The 24,447-nt window shown below is 37.9% G+C and overlaps 1 pseudogene; it reads left to right on the top strand.

Annotated features, from left to right (window-relative positions):
* The first annotated feature begins 6,954 nt into the window (after positions 1-6,954).
* Positions 6,955-8,016, top strand: LOC149246038 (DNA damage-repair/toleration protein DRT102 pseudogene; annotated as a pseudogene).
* Positions 8,017-24,447: the final 16,431 nt, after the last annotated feature.

The raw sequence follows: 24,447 nt of genomic DNA, 5'->3' as shown, positions 1-24,447 counted from the left end.
ATTCAAATGGCCACAATGAAGGGCCACAAAATTTTCCAAATCCCAAAACTTATCAAAATTGGATGGACCCATGTGTTGCTATGAAAATCCTGAGTGTAATCACCTCCTCCCACATTTACCCGCTTTCATTGGTTTGCCCGGGGTAAATGTTGTTAGAAAAATATATATTACAGAGCAATGGAACACATAAAATATTGCAAAAATATAAACACAGAAAACACATAAAACAAGACAAACACAGATATACGTGGTTCACCCAATTTGGGCTACGTCCATAGAGAAATATTCAGTCCTTATTTTTATATTATCCAGCAAAATGAAGGGATACAACCTATTGTAGATCCGTTGTAATTTCCTCTCCACTCTCACACAATATCCTCTCTCTTTCTCGCTCGAAATACACATATACACAACCGCAATATAATTCCCTCATATATAGCGAGGGGTTCCTTATAGGGAAAAACCCCCTAAATTAAACATAACTTCTGCCATCAGATCATCTGCCTAATGAATAGTCCAGATTGACTACAAAATTACAATATTTTACAAGGCACTTTTACATCTATTTTTAGCTTTGAGGGCTCGTTCACCTCCGGACCTCCGCCGGGGGGTGTGAACCCCCCCCCGCGCGTGGCAGAGTGTATTGTCTTCCTCGGGTATACATCTAGCTGAAACAAAGACCTCTGAATAAAGAAGACATCAGGCTCCACAGCCAACAAACATGAGCTAAGGACCACTATGATAAGACTCAACCTCCTATATGACCTTAAGGAAATGGAGTCGACAACTTAAGACTTTACTAACCTCCCTTAGGTACCACAGGACCTCCAAGAGCAACCCAACCCCTCCAGGTGTCCAACCCCTTATTTAAATCTCTATTTCACTGACCTAAAGCCTCAGTTAATCCCTTGCCAAGGCCTCCAAACGACTGTAACCCTCCAGTCGCTCCCATAGCTTGCATCCAAGCAATTTTGGACCTTTTTCAGTCAATTGTATGCCAGCAACCTCGAATTATGGGCCACTTTTTTCAAGGCTAAGACTTAGGCCCTTACCCAAAACTCAGTAAAGCTTCCAGAAATGTTGAATCACATAGAAACAAGGCTTCCAAACCAAAACATAAACCAGGACTGACATTTCATCAAACACATGATGAACATGCAACCTACAGGTCATGAATGCATATCTGAACATAAGGATCTGAAAACTTATCTGAGGTTTAATAAGAAGGATTTATGTCTTCTCACAATAGTTGTCATAACACCAATTAGGTCATGTATTCATTAACCAGACATTCATTGAATGAAATATCATAGGAGCCAGACTTAGATTTGTCATATAACCATGCTTATAACCAGATAGATAACATTGATATAACAACAATTAAAGCCACATAATAAAAAGTACATTTACTTTCCAATGAAAAGAGAAACTTAGCTCTTAATAACCACATGAAAAAACCAACCAAGTCAGGGACTTCCACGTACCACCCGACCATAGATTGCGTTGAACTAAGTCTTTCTGTCAACCAATCACACCTATGTCATATTCCAAGCATGAATGTTGGATCTCATGGGATAAACGAATCCATAAACAACAAAGGAAATCTAGAGGTTGAACCACCTCCACCCTCACCATACTATGATCTCACCTAAACTGGTCCTGAGATCACAAAGCCAAATCGAGCTTGGATGCCTCAAAATTCCTTCACCATCCCTTGAGGAATTTTCTTGTCTCCACCCACTTGTTGAGGGCTTCCCAGAGAAAACCATCTCCACCCACAACCCTTGGGATTTTCCCAAGACCACCTCACCCAGATCCAAAACCTTCCAACAATCCAAAGCTCAATCGAGAAATAATCCCATCACACCATGGCTATCCGAAAATGGCACGACAAGGCTAAAAACCACTATCAAAACCCGACAAAATCCATGCCACTGATAGTAATGAAACCAAATACACACATGCACATACCATGCATGTCAAAAACAACTAGGAAGTCATATATGCAGCCTATTAACTACAAGTATTCCGGTTGAAGATGCTTGATCCAACCTTTCCCCATTTGATCCTTGCTCTCCTTTGCTTTCCTTGTCCTTCCTTTGCTTGCATGCTTTCCTTCTCCTCTTGGTGCTCTTCTCCTCTCTAAAAACCAATTCTGAAAATGAATTGACAAAAGGTTACCAATAGATGCTCTGATGTATTTTTATTATTGACGCCTCTCATTTCTACATTTTTCCTTAATTTTCCTTCAATTTCCTCCTCACATGCAACTTGTGACCTTTCACCTCCCTTTTCTCCTATTTTCCTTTATTTTCATAAAGAAAAATGTCAATAATACCCTTTTTCCCTTTTCAAAGCCTTTTCAAATTTCCTCTTAACCATAATACACAACAAGTGATGTCCACTAATATATTTTTCCCAACATTCAGCTTGGAATATGTGTCCCGTGACCTTGGTCTTATTTTCTCTTTATTAACTTTTATTACCTGAACTTTTAACCTGGTGTTGTTACATTGAGGTCTCATAAACAAAGCATCAGAGAGGAATTCTATAAACACCATCAAGCTAGAGTTTTCAACTAACCCTTGTTCATAAAGAAGCCAAGTTTGCTCGATGGATAGATTTCTCTAATGAATATTTGAAGTATGAATCAGATCCAATGACTGGAAAAGCTATGGGTATTGGTTGGAAATGAAAGGGTTATGAAGCAAATAACGGATCATTGTGCAAAATACAATAGTTGTTATGACCTCAATTGTAAACAAAGGCTTTGCAATCAATTTTGATAGCGATTACATCAGAAAGAATGTATTAAGTGGAAATACAAATGCAAATATGAGATCCAAGACCATAGCCTATAATCATAACCTTGATCAACATATGTGAGTTCAATAATGAATATGTTCTTTCATCTGTACTAGAGTATCTTCAGAAGTTTGGAAATTTCAAATAAGGTCACCAAGGAGGAATTGTTGACTACTGCTACAAACTAGATTCATACCTTTCAAATTGAGGTAGAAGTAATATGGAAGGTGTTGACAGAAGTATGTGGTAAAGATGGGAAGAGTCTTGAATTTATGAATGTGTCTAACTCTACAAAAATTGAATATTTGTTTGAAGGCCTCGTTGAGTTGCAGATGTATAGACTCCATTTCATCTTGATAGTCGCAAAAAATATTACCTACAAGCACTCAATCGTAAATTCCTGCCTCAAAGGGGAGCTCACTTAAGGTGGAGTTCGATGTGAGGTAGTTTAGATCATTAAATAAGGTGTTTGGTCATTGACCACACTGGTTGGTTCGAAACGCGTCGACAAAAGATTGATTATGTGATTTTGCCGAAGATTATCTAAACAATGTTATGGATCACAGAAGTCTAAATTCCTTACTCAAACTTTTTCAACGTCTTATTTGCAAAAGATTTTCCTCCCTCTCCTCTGCAGTCTCGCAACAAATTTTAAGCTTGTGGTGAACTAATCGAGATCATTCAACCTACAACACTTTCTACAACCCTGAAAAATCACACAAAATGATATATGAACTATTGCCTTACACATTCCCCCACTCCTATCGGTGTTCCTTTACACTTCTTGGTGCAATTGTTATTTATCATATGGTAAAATGGATCTTAATTTATAACCATTATTTATATTTTCTATATATTTCACATTTCTATAAATAGAAATATTTTAGCCTCTAATTATATATTTACTAATTAAATTTAAACATATTGTTTTGAAATATGCATAAGACATTTATCTCATTAAACAACAAATATAACTTCTCATTAAACAAGTGTTGCTTTGATGCAACACAATCCATACCCTCTCTCTCTCTCTATATATAAACAAAAGTAAAAGACTTTGCATCTCTCGGCGCAATTGCTAGTTTATTATATGGTAAAATGGATCTTAATTTATAACCATTATTTATATTTTATATATATTTCACATTTCTATAAATAAAAATATTTGTGTTTCTAATTATATGTTTACTAATTAAATTTAAACATATTGTTTTGAAATATACATCAAAACATTTATCTCATAATATATCTCACATTACCATTTTAACTCTATTTTAAATTTTGTGTGTAAGTTAAAAATGTATATACATTTAAAAAATATATATGCAAGTGAAAAAATATAGTAAAACAATAATAAACAACGGGTAAAACAAAAATTGACAAATGTAATAACAGTAGGAACATTACAATTTATTTAGTTATGTTGTTTATACTTACGATGCTCACTTACATCATCTATCAAATCCCGGAAACCTACCCACTTAAACTCAAGAAAAGACGCTCTAAAGGCTAAGTCCAATCCTCACATCATCTATTGAATCCATGGAAGTTGGCACGATACAAAGAACAAGGCACCTCACTTCCTATATGCATCCCAACGTCTCATCCACTTCAAGATAAATTTCTTGCCTTTCTCTTATCAATAAGTTGCTGATATAATTGCAACGAATATTACGTCTTTCATTATCACATGAAATAATGATACTGCAGTCATTATTTGTGGTAGAAGTCTCATGTATTTCTACAATAGAGAAACTTCCAAATCTCATAAATCGTCAGCAATTTTTTGTTTCCACAATTTAAAGTATATTTCAAAGATTCACAAAACCCTAATTTTACAATTGTTATTTCAAAATGTATCTTTCGTATTTGGAAAAATCTATATTTAATACATAATATTGATTATCAATGAAGTCAAAAATAATTTTGTATCCATGAAATCTATCATAAAATGAATTTAAATATTTAGGCGGATAGGTCTTCTTTTGAATCAGTTAACTCGTCTACCTTTTCAACCTACGCATGGCATCTGTACACCTCACATCACATCTTACACTGACATTTTATGTTTCAACCTACCGTGACATCTGTACACCGAACATTTTACGATGACGAGGTCTACAATACTTATTTCACATTCACTATACACCCACGCTTGACATCTGTGCACTTCACATGCGACTGAGGTGAATTTGGAGGGAGGGTTTGGCTACGAGAGGTTCTGTTTGAATGCAGGAGTGAATGCGATGTGATAGTTTCTTTGGCAGAGCAGAACTCGAGCCTGGTGCGATGTGATGGACACCGAGCAGAGGACTTCGTTGGTTGTCAATGGGCGACGAGAGTGTGATTTTGCTGGCTGTGTTTGACGATTTTTGTTGGGTTGTTTTAATTTTGTTGTTGCCACCGGTTATTTAGTTATATTTTTTTTGGTTGCCATAGGTCTTTGTTTCTGGTTCTGCAATTTCCTTTTTGGCCCTGGATTCCTCTCCATTTTAAGCATGGCCATGTTAATAGTGGGTTTGATATCTTTTGTTTTTTTTCAATTCCTTTACCAATTTTTTCATTGTGGATTTGATATCTTGTGTTTATCTTTTATTAGTTTACAATTTTTTTCATAGTGGATGTGAAAAGAGAGGCTGCCCAAAATGGTTCAACCGGCATAGGTGAAGGTTTATTTCGTTTTGGTGAATTTGTGAATGGTTAACATCAAATTTTGTTACCATACTAGAGAGTTCATACACGTCCATTAGATGATATAGAATTATAAAAGTTTCCATTGTTGACAATATAAGAATCATCTTTTGATTTGCGGCCACATCCTATATTGTAAGTGACAACAGGATCTCATTTCTAATTTCTAAGAAAAGTGTGCATATGGAACCACGACTGTTTGATATGTATAGACAAATTATGAGACTCTATGGAGATGGTGAACTGTTTTTGAGTTACTCCACAAATCCATATGTAGAATGCTATGCACAATGATAGAACCTATGGAAACTAATTGTGGTACATTAAGCAAAGATCTCTTTAAGCTAACAATATCATCTAAAAGCTACTATTGAAGCAACCAATATACAACAATAATAGGATTCTTCTAATTTGTCATCCTTTGGGCGGAGTTCAACTTGTAGAGTAATTATAGATTGTCTTGATTTACAAGAATTATAGATAATTTCCTAAATGAGATAATCAACGATAATAGAAAATATAAATGAGAATAAGAATACAACATACATTTTGAATGCCACCATATTAGACATCTACAAAAAAAAAGATTTAATAACCCAAAATGATGCAAAAGTGATATTTACCTACGATAGAAATTGCCCATTCTACAAAATCAATATTTCTTCATAACGATTTTAAATCTTTCATTGGTAAAATAAGTGATAAATTATATTTCAATCAACTTTCATCATTTTAATATTTTAATTGTTATTTTTATTGTGTATTACCAACTTAACACAAATACAACAATTATTATTTCAAAACAAAGTACAAATTTTCTAATTCAACAATTCTAATTTAACAATCTTATTAGCCCCTCTTTGCACCTTTTGGGGCAATTGCAAGTTATTAAAATTTGTTAAAAAACAGCAACAATTGTAAATTATTTAACTCGAACCCGTTTAAAACAAACAAGCTCTCATAGGAAATCGAGGAGGCTATGCAAATATTGAATGAAAAATCTATTATAGTCATTTCAAGTTTTTTAATATTATATTATATATATTTTTTTAAATTTTAAATTATTTATAATTTTTATTAACAAAAATAAAATTATAATATAAAAAATAATTTAATTTAATTTATAATTTACATATTTTTAATCAAATAAACTCAATATTTTAATACTAAATAATATTCTTAATCTCCACAACGTAAATCAAATTTACAATTTCCTATAAAAAAATTTAGCCCAAAAATAAATTTACATTTTCAATTTTCAATTTTAAATTAATTTAATTTTAGTAAAAAATTTACCCAATTCTCAACCCAAAAAAAGACAAAAATGAAATAAAAAATTATTTTAACTTCTACGAGACCAAAAAAGCTACTATTAAAAATTGAACGCTTCTTAAAAAAATGAACTGCTGTTGATAATACGTCATGATTCGCTGTACGCTTTGGTAACCCAAAGAGTTTACTAACTCCGCATATGCAAACCACTTGGGTGCAGCACAATCCCAAGTCCAGGTGCATGCGCCTGTCTGCACAAACTCCTCCCTCTACATTCGACACTACCGAAAATGGAAAGCACTGACGCCAAGAAGCCTCTCAAGATCATTGCAGGAGCTGATGACTTCGCCTGCGGTCTCAAAGATTCCCTTATCGAACACCTCCGATCAAAGGGTATCGAGGTCCAGGATCTCGGCACCGATAAGTACTACAATGTCGGGGAAGAAGTCGGCAGAAGGGTGAGCGAAGCCCAGCACAGTGAAAATCAAACGGAAATCAGGGGACTGGTGGCCTGCGGAACCGGTGTCGGGGTCTCCATTTTTGCCAACAAGTTCCCAGGCGTGTATTCTGTCGTCTGCGATTCCGTGGAGGATGCCCAGAACTGCAGGTCGATCAGCAACTCGAACGTTATAGCAGTTGGAGGAATGCACACCACCCCCGAAGAGGGCCAGAAGATACTCGATGCCTGGCTGGACACCCCTTTCAAGGCCCCCTGCCCTGCCAGCAAAGGGAATCCATGGCCGCCTGAGATCGCTGGCTTTTTAGAAAATTCCTTGCAGGAAATGCCCAAAATACCCGAACACAGCAAGCCTCAATCCGAATCCTCCTGTGCTCTCTGTTCATTAAGCAAAACGAGAAACTTCCAGGATGTGGATATCATACCCGGGGGATCCATGAGCATCGTGCGAGAAAGCCCCACTGCTGCCATTGTCAAATTCAAGGCCGGAAGTATCGAGCCGGCCCATCACCATACCTTTGGGCATGATCTTCTTGTTGTGTCTGGGTCGAAGAGAGTGTGGAATCTCACTAAGAACCAGTGCTTCGATTTGGGCCCCGGGGATTATCTCTATACTCCTGCGCCTGATGTGCACAGGGTGCAGTATTTCACGGATACTGAGTTTTTCATCAGATGGGATGGGCATTGGGATATATTTCTGGACGAGGATTTGCCCACAGCAGCCGATCACATTAAGGCGAATGCAGAGGAATCCAAATAGGTGTTTTTGCGTGTGCGTAGAAGCTCATATGTAGGTGCAAGCAATGAGTTAATTTCGTGGTACTATGCTGTTTAAAGTCTCTGTAGTTTGTTGTCTAGGGATGGATTCTGTATGCTATTTCCTGAAGTGAAGTTATGTTCAGGTGGATTCTGTATGCTATTTCCTGAAATTATGTTCAGGTCTTTCATATATATGTAATAATTAAACTCTATATTCAAAGTTTGCCTGATATGATACCCTTTGTGATGTAAATAAATTTCAATGAACATCAAAATACCTTTGTGATGTAAATAAATTTCAATGAACATCAAACTATTCCCATAATTTGCATAGATTCTCGCAACATATCGTCGGCAGGTTTTTTTCCTTCAATTTTTGTGATTCCTTCCTTCTGGTCGAGGATGGTTCCGGACCTTCACGTCTTACCTAGCTCAGGTAATGTCCTGGTTGTGAGCTCTGCTCAGTCAAAGAGAGGGCCTTACTCGCCTGAATAAAGGTAGCTCACATAGAATTTTCATGACCTTAATTGACCTTGAGTTCTTTTATTTTTGCACGAGAGAAGCCTTTAACAGGGGCCTTTAAGCCTCAAGTGGTTTCTTTTATATCATTTCCGGTGCCCAATAGAAACTGGAGTGAATATGGATCCGTGTTAATTGTAGTCCTCATGCATGTGTGCATGTGTGCAGTAGTTGTCAAAAAAGTTTATCTATTGGATGAATAAGATCAAGTATCTGCATCTGAAACTTTTACTCATCGGTCATCGGTCAAGTGCTTTCTGTGACTGTATCTAGAAATTGTGTTAAGAACACTTATGCATCTAATTAATTATTAGACTAATGACTGAGAGTTTGCCTAAGATTTATTTGCGTCGTTGCGATATAAATAGAAAGTACAATTAGTATCAAATGTACTTACAGTGTATATATTCTGGCTGGCTTTTTATTTCCAGTATTTCACTTTCTCCAATTCCAACCTTTTTGGTCTTACAAGTTCTCCATTGGTCAACCCTTCGGTACAAATTTTGATATTGAACGCTGACTGAAAGGTCTTGACTCTTACCTGAGCTTAGGCAAGGTTTTGGTCCTGAGCTCTGCCCGGATCTTTCACCGTACTTGCCTAAACAAAGCTAGTCACTCAGTTAAGTCCTTACCTGAGCTACAGGTATTTTTTTCTCCGCCTCATGCATGAACACAGTAGTTGTCTATAGAATTTTATCTATAAATGAAGCCAAATCAAGCATCTGCCTTTGAACATCTCACACGTGGGTAAGTGCTGCATATGAATCCTGTGCAGTATGACATTCTAGGAAATTATGTTCGGGGTCTTTATGCATGTAAGTATTCTAATAATTTTAGTTTTCCTAAAACCCAGGTTTATATAACCAAAAATTAAAATGGGCATTAAACTATCCTTCTTGTTGGGTTCCTGCAAACGTTTATCGGCAGGATTAAGTTTTGTGTGCTTTCAGCCTTCAGGAGACTTAGGTTCTATTGTTTTTCTTCATGCATGTGCACCGTAGTTGGCTATATATTTTTGTCAAACAAATAATTTATGTGAATTTAGTATCCATGTCCTCAGTAGGGCTACATGTTAAGGATTTGTATGCAGATTATTAGGACTAATGACGTAAAGTTTTGCCTAAAAGTTAAAATCCGTTGTGACAAAAATAGAGATTTCAGTGAAAATCAATCTATCCTTACAATGAATGGAATCTTGCAACAATGTACAGGCAACATTATATTTTGTGCTTCCAGGTTTTGCTTTCAGGTAAGATCCTTTATGGTCAACCTTTTGTTAGAAGACTTGGTCATAACTGAAAGGTCAAACCTCAGATAAGGTTTTGGTTGCGAGCTCTGCTCACACCTTTCAGGACCTTTACCTACCTGAACAGAGGTAGCTCACTTAGGTGAAATCTTTCAGGACCTTACGTGAACTCCATTTCTATTATCTTTTTTCCTCATGCACGTGCGCAGTAATTCTATATAAAATTTTATTAAAAGAAGAAGATTAAGTATCCGCATTTTAATCTTTGGCACTTGGGGCTAATTGTTCACATGATTCCTTGGTGGTATGATTTATCACTTCACATTGCTTAGGATTTGATAGTTTACGTGAAAGGTCATGCAACATTATTGATCTGATTTTTATTTGATTATAATGTTGGATTATACTATTTTGAACTTAGAAATCTTTACACGTTCCTGTTGAAATCCTTCATTCTTTTCCACAAAGGCTTCCCATGCCATGCTTGAGAACTTGTGGATTGATTTTTATAAAGAGTGAATTCCGTAACATGTTGTTCAAGAAAGTTGAATCTCTTTAGGAGTCTGCCTATAAGGACATAGTATGTCTGGACTCTGTATTATGTAATCACATTGAATAGAGAGATGGGTTAAAAAATAGAGAGGGTAAATTGATTGTGTTTGATTGTTCTACAACAACATGGGATAATGATGGATGCTTTTAAGCAGTGAAGCACGACCCTTATAACATGGGACAACGATTGATGCTCTTAACTTTTAAGTCCCTGATATCGAGTTAGAGTTGTAAAATTTTGGTAACAGATTAACATCCCACACAAGTGTAGAATCCATGAGAGGCATATTTAAAAATCCAAAGTATAATGTGAACTTAGAAAAGTCGTCCACAAAGTTTGCTCAAAGGCTTGGCCTTCTATAGCATCCCTGTTAGTCAATGTAGAGGGAACAATAGATGGCATCATGTATATCCACAAGGGATAGTAAAATAAATATAAAATCAACATGAAGGGGATATTTAAGAATGCAATCGCAGACGATAAATATGAGTGTTTTTTCATACTGTGCCTAAGTTTAAGTAACTCTTTAATGTTAATACATAACTGATATCAATATATAACTAACCGTAATGTTAATACATAACTGATATTAATATATAACTAACCGCTGTTGGATTCTTATGTCCGATGAGTAGATAACCAGAAGATCATGTACCATAAACTTGACAACTACTTGTACAAATAGCACCTAGTAGATTACCAACGGTGGTATCAACGTAAAAGGAAAAGGGAACACCATAAACAAAACAACTAGTTGTACAAATAGCACCTAGTAGATTACAATGGTGGTATCAACATAAAATGAAACACAATATCACAATTGGAGTTCAAAGTCAAGCCCGTCAACGGTGGCATCGACATAAAAGGAAAAGGGAATGCTTATCACAATATCAAAATCGGAGTTCAAATCGTGAACCCAAATTAGTTGAAGGTCATTTAACTACCAAATTCTTCAACTTTTCTGTCTGCATCTAAGTCACCTAACATGCTGATACGTGACATGGAGACACGAAAATACGAGTGTTTGACACGTGACACAAAAACCCCTCCGAACATGACACAGAGGACATGATATATATATATATATATATATATATATATATATATATATATAGATACATGTTCGGAGGGGTTTCTGTGTCACGTGAAGTGGCACAGCAACAACAACTTCAAATGTTAAAAGAAACATCAATTTAACAAGTAACAAGTACTAATTATAAACTTGTATCATTGATGAATTATGATTGTTCACATAATGTGTGATTGAACTTGTATCATGATGAAAATGCGTAATATGATGTATATATTAATTTTTTAATATCTGATATTACACATTTTTTTATCATGATACAAGTTCAATAACACATTATGTATACAATCATGATTCATCAATGCTACAAGTTTATAATTAGTACTTGTTATTTGTTAAATTGACGTTTCTTTTAACATTTGAAGTTGTTGTTGCGCCGCCTCCAACAAATGGAAGACTAGCAGACTCTAATGAAATTGAAAGGGGGGGGCATTACCAATGGGGACATTCCTCCCCTTCTTTTGCCCCTTCCCTGATGCCCTTGATTGAACCATGACTGATGTAAAAATAAAGAAAAATGCATTGTTATAAGGCTGTGCATGTAAACAAAATAGCTAGGCAGATGGTTGTGGCAAAACTAGAAAAAAGTCGAAGAGAAATCCACATACTTGTACCTTGAATCACCTCTGAAAGACGTCTATTGAATCACCTCCAAAAGACGTCTATCTCCTTTGCTGGTCAATCACACAGTCCTACAACATCCAAATAATAAAGCAAAATGATCAAATGTGGCCCAAATTCAGAATTTACCTAGAGTGTGGACCACTTTTTGTGGGACATGTGTCCGAAATTCAAGACACGATTTCGACACATGTCCGACATGAGTTTGACTCGTGTTCTATAGATTTTTTTTCTACAAAACCTTGCTTTGATACCATGTAGAAATTTCCCACATGTAGATCACCTGATAATGCAATGTACTAAATCAAAACACTTGATCTACTTCTACAACCAATTTAGCGGAAGCTTAATCGAACATGAACAACATCAATAAGAACACATATAACTGATAAGAAGGCATCAATCACACATAACACAGAAATATAATTCGGGGAAAGCCTCAGCCTAAAACCCCACTCTTTGTATTATCATACGTAGGATTTATACAAAGCCTTAGCTCTCACACAGCTAGCCAGCTCTCAGTGCAATCCTCACAGATGAAGGTGGAAATACATCAGGATTACACAAAGCCTTAGCTCTCATAGCTAGCCAACTTTCAGTGCAATCCTCCTGGATGCTCATAGGCAATCATGACTTATCCTAAGCCTACTCCTCTGCCCTCTAAGCCTCCTATTTGCTTGCGGAGTTTTTCTTGGGTGATCCTCCTATTACCAAGTGTAACATTGATCTCTCACACTGATCTCACACGCTGTAAAACTACACAATTTCAAGGAACTTTAATTCTTTTGCTTGGATGATTTTCCTTTATAGGAAAAATCCATCCAACTGATAGTACACTGTCTCTCCTCTGATCTCACCTGAGTCTTTCTCTGAACTGACATGCATGAGTTATTTATGAGAGAATATTCAATTATCTGAAGTGCAACAGTTACATGCATGCAAGCATTAACTAATTGAACTCACATTAATTTAAACAAATTGTTTAAATCAATTATAACTGGATTTGACTTAGTTAACTGAGCCAACTAATTACAACTCAAATTAGAACTCATCCTTATCTTTTTAACTGATGGATAAATTCCTCAATTAATAGATAAACTGTTGCATGTCCTCGCATAGACTTCATGTTTGATTTTTCATAACTAATTAACTCATGGAGAATTAGTTAATTTATTTTCAAATTGTTGTTGATATCAAATTCGAATTTTACTTCCTATTTTTAGTCCAGGGACTGACTAAAACAGGAATCCATCTTGAACCGCTAAAAATAGAATGCTATTTTTATCTCTTCCATTTTTAATTCCATGTTGCCTAATCTAGCACTGGTACCCAAACTGCTATTTTTAGCAGTGTTATTTTTAGCATTTCTTGTTGCCATTTTCAACACTCTCTCTCAACAAGAAAGGCTTCCTCTCGAACCTGATCATGTACATTTGGAATGTTCTGCATGCAACAGATCTACCAAGTGCGGTTGCTCCAACAACTCTCGGAACAAAAAAAACTCCCAACTGACCTTTTTGTTAGGCTAGAAACATATTTTGATGCTGAAACTCTACATGTTGTTGACAAGTGCTCCCTCTCTGACCTCTGAGCTGCTGCAACACTATGCATCTCGCACCGATGCACACCTCTCTGTGCCAACCTGCATTGGTGCAACACTCCTGTGCCTCTCACATCGTTACAGCCTGCCATCTCTACACAGTGCTGGAACTCCTGCACTGTAGCTCTCTTTGTCGCTCCATCCGCATCTGTCTCTACCCAATTAGTTAGTCCTGCTACTCCTCATTGGGGCTCCTGTAGCAAAGTCGAATCAAAGAGGTTGGGTACCTTAAGGATCCTGTCTCTATTCCAGCCTTCTTGGGACTATCACTCCACATCGCCCCATCTCCTACCTGGAGGTATGGATGCATGTGATCCCTCTGCCCACTTGGCTCGAAATTTCCCCCTACTGGAGGTCTCTGCATGAGTAGATGTCTCTACTTGATCTCCTCTCAGCTTCTCTAGTTGTGGCTGCTTCACAACCTCCTGAAGTTGCTTCACCAATTGTGGCTCCTCCACAATTGTCTGAGACTTCTTCTGACGCTGCATGTTGAGAGGTAATTTACTCTTCCTCTCAACCACCAAGTATCTAACCTTTGCCTTGCTCCTCAAGGCTTTGCATGCATCTTGTACCTCAAGTGCATACAGGTTCTTGGCTAGCACACCAATCTGTTTCCACTTTTCCTGTCGTCTCGAAATTTTCTAGAAAAAGAGTTGATTTTAAATCAACGATATCTCTCTCATCCAAACTCTAATTCAGCCATTTTTTTTTTTGAATTTGGGTCCTTTTCCGCAAGGAATCCAAATCTTCTATTTGTTTTTGAAAATTTTGTACAGAAATTTTCAAATTTTCTCTGCAAACTCTCGGCTCAAAACTCAAAACTTTGAAATTTCCTCTCAGTATACGGTTCTCTCTATTGATCATCTTTGCTCTGATACCATGTAGGATTTTTTTCTACAAAACCTCGCTCTAATACCATGTAGAAATTTCCCACCTATAGATCACCTAGTAATGCAATGTACTAAAGCAAAACAATTTATCTACTTCTACAACCAATTTAGTGGAAGCTTAATCGAACATGAGCAACATCAATAAGAACACATATAACTGATAAGAAGGAATCAATCACACATAACACAGAAATATAATTCGAGGAAAGCCTTAGCCTAAAACCCCACTCTCTGTATTATCATACATAGTATTTATACAAAGCCTTAGCTTTCACACAGCTAGCCAAATCTCAGTACAATCCTCACAAATGAAGGTGGAAATACATCAAGATTACACAAAGCTTTAGCTCTCACAGCTAGCCAGCTCTCAGTGCAATTCTCTTGAATGCTCACATGCAATCAAGACTTCTCTTAAGCCTTCTCCTTTGCCCTCTAAGCCTCCTATTTCCTTGCGCAGTTTTTCCTGGGTGATCCTCCTGTTACCAAGTGTAACACTGATCTCTCACATTGATCTCACACCCTGTAAAACTGCACAATCCTCAAGGAACCTTAATCCTTCTGCTTGGATGATTTTCCTTTATAGGAAAAATCCATCCAACGAATAGTACATTGTCCCTCCTCTGATCTCAACTGGGTCTTTCTTTGAACAGACATGCATGAGTTATTTATAAGAGAATATTCAATTCTCTGAAGTGCAACAGTTACATGCATGCAAGCATTAACTAACTGAACTCACATTAATTTAAACAAATTGTTTAAATCAATTATAACTGGACTTGACTCAATTAACTGAGCCAACTAATTACAATTCAAATTAGAACTCATCCTTATCTCTTTAACTGATGGATAAATTCCTCAATTAATAGATAAACTGTTGTATGTCTTCATATAGACTTCATGTTTGATTTTTCACAACTAATTAACTCATGGAGAATTAATTAATTTATTTTCAAACCGCTGTTGATATCAAATTCGAATTTTACTTCCTATTTTTAGTGCAGGGACTGACTAAAATAGGAAACTATCCTGAACTGCTAAAAATAGAATGCTATTTTTAGCACTTCCATTTTTCATTTCTTGTTGCCCAATCCAGTACTGGTACCCAAACTGTTATTTTTAGCGGTGCTATTTTTATCACTTCTATTTTTAGCATTTCTTGTTGCCATTTTCAACATGTTCCTCATCTCAGACACAAGTCAAACTTGTGTTCAGCATGTATCAGGCTCGAATTATGTTCGACACAGCAGATTCATGACATGTGGGGGGGGGGGCAGATTCAGGTAACTTAGGTCTGCATTTATGAACTTTGCATTTAGTATATTGAAACTTTCGCCCCCAAAACCTAACAAGCAAAAGTAGAATTTGATGAGCAATTGCCGAAAGCCAGCGAACAATTTTCACAATCCTCAAGAACATATTGAGAAAACTAAATAATTCTAAAATAGCCGTTGGCCAAATGAAAATATTAGAGAAACAATACCATTAACATAAACATTGTAGAAACAACTTTCGACTTTGGTCTAGTATGTTAAGAAAATCATATGCGGTGACACTTTAAATCTTCTAGTACCATGGTACTTTGCTTCCAAACAAATGATTGAAAACCCATTAAGCCATTGATTGATCTCTGCACAACATCACTTTGTGGTTCCATCAAGTTTAGGAAATGCTCAAAACCTGTTGTATATGTTTTATAATAGGAATCAGTAAAACCAACAATATCTATCTAGGGACAAGAGTAGAATGTTGAGTATTAATATGGAATGATATCTCACCATAGATACATGCAATTGTAACAATAACTTATAAAACATCACAAAAATGACAATCACAAGCCATGGGTGCTAACAAGGCATAATACGATCAACAATGTTAGCATCAACTTGTAACACATAACATAATAATAATCCCAAGCCATGGACCCACAAGGCATGACACTATAAAACATACTCTGCGTGATGCAAGAACCTTAGCAACAAGAGTGCATGAAGTGAATTTGAAACATGTCTATGTGATGATAGCAACTCATGCACACATGTTTTCCCTTGAAGCAAAACAACATTTCCTTTATATGACAAACAACAACCCCTATGCCCAAAGATGACACGCATTGCATAAAGATGAGAACATGAGCAACTCTTAAGATCAAGGAGGGGAAGCTTGAGATCATCAGCATACCAACAAGTGACCAAGGACAATCCAAGGTATGCTCCAAAATTTGCATGTAAGACAAAATTTTGGAGGGTGGTTGTAGCCGCTACAACATTGGTGACACACTAGTAGAACTCTAGCTCTCTGTATGGACTTTGTTTCGTGAAAAGCGAGTCTAACCCTTCCGGAAGTATTGTTTGATTCCTTGATTGTGATGGCTTCTGCACTAGCTTGTGTGAAAGATGTAGTCCCTGCCATTCTCTTGATTGATCAGCACACATTTCAAGCCAAGTCGACCTAGTTGTTTCGATTGGGGATGAGGGGTATATTGGTGCACAAGTAATATGACTGTCATAGTTTAAGTTTCATCTCCGGTGTTGCTTTGATGCCAGCAGAGCTGGACAGTACTCCGACAGAGTTACGCAGGAACACAAGCATCGCTCCGCTACCATCAAGCCTGGTTAATACCCCCACAGAGTTACTTGCATCATCTCTCTAGGCAGGAAGCCTTTCTCTTCTTTCGCCTTATTCATTTTTCATTTTTTTCATTTTTTTTCATTTTCAAAGCAATGTGCATAGGCACTTATTTATTTCAGAGGCGGAAGAGGGATCCTGAGTTATTGAGAGCAGAAGAGGTTGTTACTTCAAAGAAGTATGCTATATATACCTCTAACATACTTGTTAAGGTTTTCCCCCTCACCTTACTCTACTTGACTGAGTTGACAAGGGTTAACCCAAAGAGACGAATAGAGTAGGTGGTACTGGTTAACAATGCAAGCGTTGTGTTTTAACCAAGACTCACTCTGAACAGAACATTTTTTCCATCGTTGTAACTCAGTTCAAAGGCATGTAGCCGCCACATCTCTTTTGAGAGATAAGCTACCATTTCCCAAGCTATCTTATTTCCATTCTGTTTGTAAGCATAGTTCAATATTTTTCTATTAATGAAATGAAGTGTTTTTTTGCGGCATCTTTGTGTTTATGATTATATCTGTAAGTTGTTGCATTCCTATTTAAGTTCAGATTAGTGGTATTAGAGCGGTCTGCTCTTTCTCTGTTTTTCTTTGTATGTCCCCAACGAGGTCATGGTATAAGGAGTTAGGGCTCGATCTGGTTAAACCATTGCAAAATCAACCTCGCAAAACTTGATGACCTCCCATGGCAAAATAAAAGAAAGACGAGGGGGCAGGAGACCCTTTCAAAATGTTGCTCGAGGAAGCCCTGGAGCGACAAAGAGACGCGATGATGGACAACTTTGCCCAGATCTTTCGATGACTACCCACAAGCGATGCATCTTTATCCAACAGCCACTCTAGAGGCGCCACTCCTTTTAAGGTACAAGTTAACTTCAATATTCCCATATTCGAAGGCTTGATAGATGCAGAGATCGTAGATAAATGGTTAAATATATTGGAAGGATGCTTTTCAGTTCATGACTTTTCCAATCGGGAAAAGATTACGTTTGCACTTCTCAAAGTCGCCCCACACGTCAAGGATTGGTGGGAAACCTACTATGAACAAAAGGACGAGAGTGAACCCTCACTGTTTTCAGTTGCACCCACTTGGAATTTTTTCCGAGGCGCCATTAAGGAACAATATTACCCTGTTGGGAGATATGAAGATAAATGCATAAAGTGGACCATGCTACGGCGGGGAAGGGACCAAGATGTGCCAGAGATCACAAATACTTTCCATACCCTTCGCACGAAGTTGGGTATCAAGGATACTGAGTGGCATTTGGTGCTCAAGTACCGTCATTGTCTACACAAGTACATCCATGACAAGATGGAGTTTCTGGACATTTCCTTGCTCAGCATGGCATTTCAGTATGCTGTAAAGATTGAGCAGAAGTCTAAACAGAAGAAGCGAGACTTTGGATATGTGAATCCAAAGCAAGGAAAAGGTGCCCCCAAACCATAGAACAAAGGACTAAGCCAAGGCGGGGCTACCTAGGACAACCCGCCGAAGCCACAAGCAAAGAACAACACCACGAAGACAAAGAAGGACACGGGAAAATGATGTGAGTTTGTTATGAAACCAGCTCAAGAAAAAGATAGAAAAGATAGATCAACGACTTAGAATTCAGCCTCTTCGAGTGGGCAACCTCCTTTACATTACATAAATGAACAATTCTTTGATGATACAAATGAAAAGACCTAATTTCTATATATAGGAGTCTAAGGGGTCATAACATAATCAGAGTCGACATAACAATAATAATGTAAGGGCACAATAATAACAATAGTGGGCTTCTATGTGGCACAATAGTAACAATATGGGCACTACATGGGTACATCAATATAATAAGTGGGTTACAGTACTAATAACAATAAGGGGTTACACTAGTAGTATAGGGGCCTAACATGCCCCTGTCCTTCAAAAAGTGTTGTCCTCAACGCTTGAGTAGTTATTGATGCTTCTGTATAAAATTCTTGTCCTCCCATGTGAAATCTGCAGCGGTTAAGTTCTTATACTTAATGAGATACTATGAAATTGATCGACTTCGTAGCTGTCGGGTTCTTGTTTTTTTTTTACTGCTCCAGGTTCCAATATGAATTTTCCTTCCTCTTCAATTTCTGGCAATATTGCTTGAATTGGGACCTTTTCCAACTTTTGAATAAGTGGCCATACTTCTTCGTCCTTCTTCCATTCATCCCTTGCTTCATTTATCCAATCTAGTTGGATAATAGAAATAGCACAAAACAATGCTTCCACATCCTCATCCTTGAAGAGTCTTCCCATTCGGTAAGGTCGCCATTTTTTAAGTGCATGTAGTATTGCCAACATTTCCTTCCCATAAATAGCTTGCTTGAGATGTAGCAGTAAAAATACCCAATCACCTACATCAAAACATTTTTCACTACGATGTTGATCTACCTGTTGTTTCATTTGATTTTGTGCCGAAGTGGCGTTATCCTTTAAAAGTTGGAAAACTTCTTGTTGATGCTCGATATGATCTTTCTCTGCTTGAACATTTTTCTTCTTGATATGTCCTTCTATCTCTAGAGTTTGAGGAGTGGTAATTTCTTCCAATCCTTTACAAGATATGGTCGGATTCATTTCTTGATGCTCGATGTGATCTTTCATTTCTTGATCATTTTTCTTCTTGATATGTCCTTCTATCTTGATAGTTTGAGGAGTGGTAATTTCGACCAATGAATTACAAGATATGGTTGGATTCATTTCTTCTTTCTCGATGTGATCTTTCACTTCTTGCACCTTTTTCTTCTTGATATGTCCTTCTATCTTGAGAGTTTGAGGAGTGGTAATTCTTGCCAATTCTTTACAAGATATGGTCTGATTCATTTCTTCTTTCTCTAGGGTGGGGTCTTGGCGTATATCTTCTTCTTTTGATGTTTCTTGATCCTTTTCTTCCTCCTCTTCATATTCTATGTAAAATAATTTCTTCTCAGCACACTTATGACCTTTAGTGCATTTTCTATCACAATTATAACAAATCCCTTTTTCTCTTTTTTCTTCCAATTTTTGTGGTGTAACCCTTGTAGGTTGTGGAAGGCTAGGAGAAACAACACTTCCATCTTTATAGTTGTGAGGGGTATGCTTCCTGGTTTCCATAATTTTGCTTTCCACTATGTCACAAAGCCCTTTTACTTTTTCCAATTGTTGTGGTGTTGCTCTAAAGAAGGTGTTGCTCTTTGTATCCTCATAATGTGCTATCATTTCCTCCGTGAAAATTGACTACGTAACAAGCTGTTTACGAGAACAAAGCCCTTCATACCATAAAAATTGATCTGGTTCTAAATACGAAGATGCAATACATACCTTTTGTAATAGTGGTACACCATGTAGATCAAAATACTGCTCCATTTGAAGTATCCAATTTATCGGATCCTTGCCATCAAACTTCCTCATCTTGCTTTTTCTTGATTTTAGGAGCTCGATCTTGAAACGACTATAAATCTGTACTTTCAGATCTTTAAGTTCTAAAATTGCGACCTATAGTAGCCCTCTGTGTCCTCTTTCCAATGCCACTAGTCTGATCCAAGTTGGATTCTCCAAGGAAGAGTTATGCACAATCTCCCAAGATGACCTGATTATAGACTAGTTCAGTAAAGCGAACTTGTACGACGTACCACGAGTCACTGTTTCATCATTTGGATCTAAAAAGGATATACAAGAAACTACAGTCTTTCCTCTTTCTGTACCTTCTTACTAAATTTCAATCCGATGCTCAGAGAGAAAGTTATGATGATTTTCCCCAGGTAACCTGTTTGGAATGTAATTCAGGAGTCTGCAAAAAGACCAACTTCCTCAGATCATATCTCCACAAAATATAGCGCGAAAAGCTCTGAAATTCGGACCCGATATTCAACTTGATTTCTTCTCAAATGGGTTCTTTTTTTAGCTTCTGAAACGTCACAGAAAAAAGTTATAGTGAAAATTCCACGATGACCTGTTTGGAGCAACGAAACCCTAGAATTCAAAGCTCTGATACCAAATGTTATGAAACCAACTCAAGAAAAAGATAGAAAAGATAAATCAACGACTTAGAATTCAACCTCTTAAAGGGGGCAACCTCCTTTACATTACATAAATGAACAATTCTTTGATGATACAAATGAAAATACCTCCTTTCTATATATAGGAGTCTAAGGGGTCATAACATAATCAGAGCCGACATAACAATAATAATGTAAGGGCACAATAATAACAATAGTGGGCTTCTATGTGGCACAATAGTAACAATATGGGCACTACATGGGTACATAAATATAATAAGTGGGTTACAATACTAATAACAATAAGGGGTTACACTAGTAGTATAGGGGCCTAACAGAGTTCCATAAGAGCTCCATTTACAATATAAGTGAGTGTCGGGCCAAGCAGTCACTGGTGACCGAGTTGAAGGCTTTCGAATCATACGCAGGCTTCGACTCTGAATCAGAACTCGGTAAGGGGACTGAAAAAGGGAAGCAGATCATTGATGTGGAGCCTAGTGCCACCTTGGCCGCCACAAAGATCTAGAAAATTGAGCCTGAAGATCCAGAGGAGGGGGAACACCTCTTCCACTCACAGATGTGGGTGAAGGGTTTCCGTTGCAGTTCATTATCGACAGCGGGAGCCAAAAGAACCTCATTTCAGTAGAAGTCATGAAGCGGCTGGGCCTAAATACTACAACACATCCACAATCGTACAACATCAGGTGGCTTCACCAAGGACGAGATATTTTCGTCAGCGAGTAGTTCCGCCTTCCCTACAGCATCAAGCCCTTCACGGATGAGGTACTGTGTGACGTTGCTTCTCTTAAAGTTTTTGATGTATTTTTAGGACAACCATACTTGTGGAAGCGACATGTTGTATATGAGTCTAGACCTCGCTATGTTATTATTACTTTAGCTAATAAGTTGTACAAGATACCAAAGGTAGCCCCACCTACCGCCATCTCTTTGGTCACTACAAAGCAATGCAGTAAGATCATTTCCCAACCCAGGAAATTCATTTTCCTTATGATTCGCCCCAAAGGCAAGAAGAAGGTTGTGGCCATGGCTTCTAGGTATGGCTCCTCTGCACAGCAGCAACAGATGGACAAGGTCTTGGAGGAGTACAAGGACATTTTCGCCTCACCCACAAGGGTACCTCTGCACTGTGAGGTCAAGCACTCCATCTATATGACCCCGAGTGTGTCACTGCCCAATGAACCGATATATCGACCCTTTGTTCTGGAGAATGATGAGATCAAGTGGTAGATTCAAGAGCTATTGTGGAAAGGCACGTCAAACCAAGCTCATCACCCTGTGGGAGCCCAATTGTATTGGTACAAAAGAAGGATGGGACCTGGAGGCTCTGTATTGACTATCGGGCGCTGAAAAAGATCACTGTCCGGAATAGGTACCCAATCCTGCAGATTTATGACCTTCTGGACCAGCTCAAGGGGGCCAAATATTTCAGCAAGATTGACTTGAAGTCAGGTTATCACCATGTGCCTATCGAACCCTCCGATGTGTGGAAGACTGCCTTCAAATCCAAGGAGGGCCTTTTCGAATGGTTGTTCATGCCGTTTGGATTAACGAATGCCCCTGCAACCTTCATGAGACTGATGGATGACATCTTGCAGCCCTTCACCAATGCATTCGTGGTGGTGTATTTAGATGACATTTTGATCTTCAACAAGAGTTGGGAAGAGCACCTCCACCATATTCGATAGGTCCTTCAAACCCTTCGACAACACAAGTTGTGTGCTAACTTGGAGAAATGCATCTTTGGCCTGACCTAGGTTCAATATATGGGGTACATCATTGATGCGAAACGTGTACATGTGGACCCATCCAAGATACAAGTCATTTAGGATTGGCTAGCCTCAACCAGTCTAACAGAGCTCCGAAACTTTTTTGGTCTTGCCAATTTCTACCGTAGGTTCATGTTTGGGTTCTCTCATATCACTTAGCCTTGAAATCAAGTCACCAAGGGCGAAGCGAAAGCAAACTTCTTTTGGTCAGAAACCCAACAACGAGCATTCTTTGAGTTGAAGAATCGCCTTTGTTCTGCACCAATGCTCACATTACCAGACCTACAACAACCATTTGAGATTGAGATATATGCCTCCAACTATGTTATTGGTGCAGTTATTACTCAACATGGGCATCCAATGGCTTACCACATTGAGACACTTTCATACATAGTCCGAAAGTACCCCATTTATGACAAAGAAATGTATTCCATTATGCAGGCATGTCGTCAATGGAAGCATTACATTTTGGGGAAGGAAACAATCATCCACACAAACCATCGACCTCTACAGTTCATATAAACACAAGGGAAGTTGCAGAACAATTGCCATCAGAAATGGTCCACCTATCTGCAACAATTTCATTTGAACATTAAGTATAAGAAGGAAACACCAATAATGTCGTTGATTAGCTGACCACTGGTCATGGCGCTAATCACTATGCTCGACTCTTGTGGGCACGAGACATCGGGGTGGCTGCATCTTTACAAGAGCGATCCAAAATTTGGCAGCATGTACCAGACACTCCTCGAAGGGAAGAAAGTTCCAAATTTTCACCTTCGGGATGCATTGTTATGCCACTTGGGACACATATGTGTTCCTTCGAGTGAGTGTGCCAAGATGATTTGGGAGGTGCACTATAGTCGGGTCACTGGACATTTCGGAGTAGAGAAAACAATGGCGGTATTACAGAAGTATTTTTATTGGCTGAAACTTCGTTAGGATGTTGGGAAGTATATTAGATCATGTACCACCTACGCCATTGCCAAACCAACCATCAAGAAGCAAGGCCTGTATACTCTACCTAATCCTAGGCGGCCTTGGGAACCTGTTTCCATGGATTATATGTCAGAACTTCCTTCTACTAAGCACAACAACGATTGCGTTTTCGTCGTCATTGACAGATTTCTAAGATGGCCATCATGGCGGCCTACAAGAAGAGTATCACAGCAGAGACCACTGCTAAGCTCTTCTTTGAGTGATTGTGGGTACACTTTTGGATCCCACAGTCCATTATCTCAGATTGGGACAACAGATTCTTGAGTTCAATTTGGTCAAGTCTCTGGTCGATGCTGAATATAAAACTCACTAAGTCCATGGCTTTCCATCCCCAAACTGATGGCCAAATAGAGGTTGTTAACAGGATGATCGTACACATTCTGTGCATTATGCTCGATTGATGTGGCCATACGATTTGCATCCACTCAGGTAGATTTGGCTCATGTGCAGTCCGAAGCTGAAAGGACTAACAACTTCATTTAGCGCATTCAACACATCCGCTTACAGGTCCATGATATATTAGACAGATCCAATGCTAAGTACAAAT

Source organism: Pinus tabuliformis, chromosome 7, assembly GCF_031772625.1.
Source record: "Pinus tabuliformis cultivar Carrire ecotype Pingquan chromosome 7, CPIR1, whole genome shotgun sequence".
Taxonomy (NCBI): domain Eukaryota; kingdom Viridiplantae; phylum Streptophyta; class Pinopsida; order Pinales; family Pinaceae; genus Pinus; species Pinus tabuliformis.
This window is presented reverse-complemented; position numbering and strand designations above follow the sequence as displayed.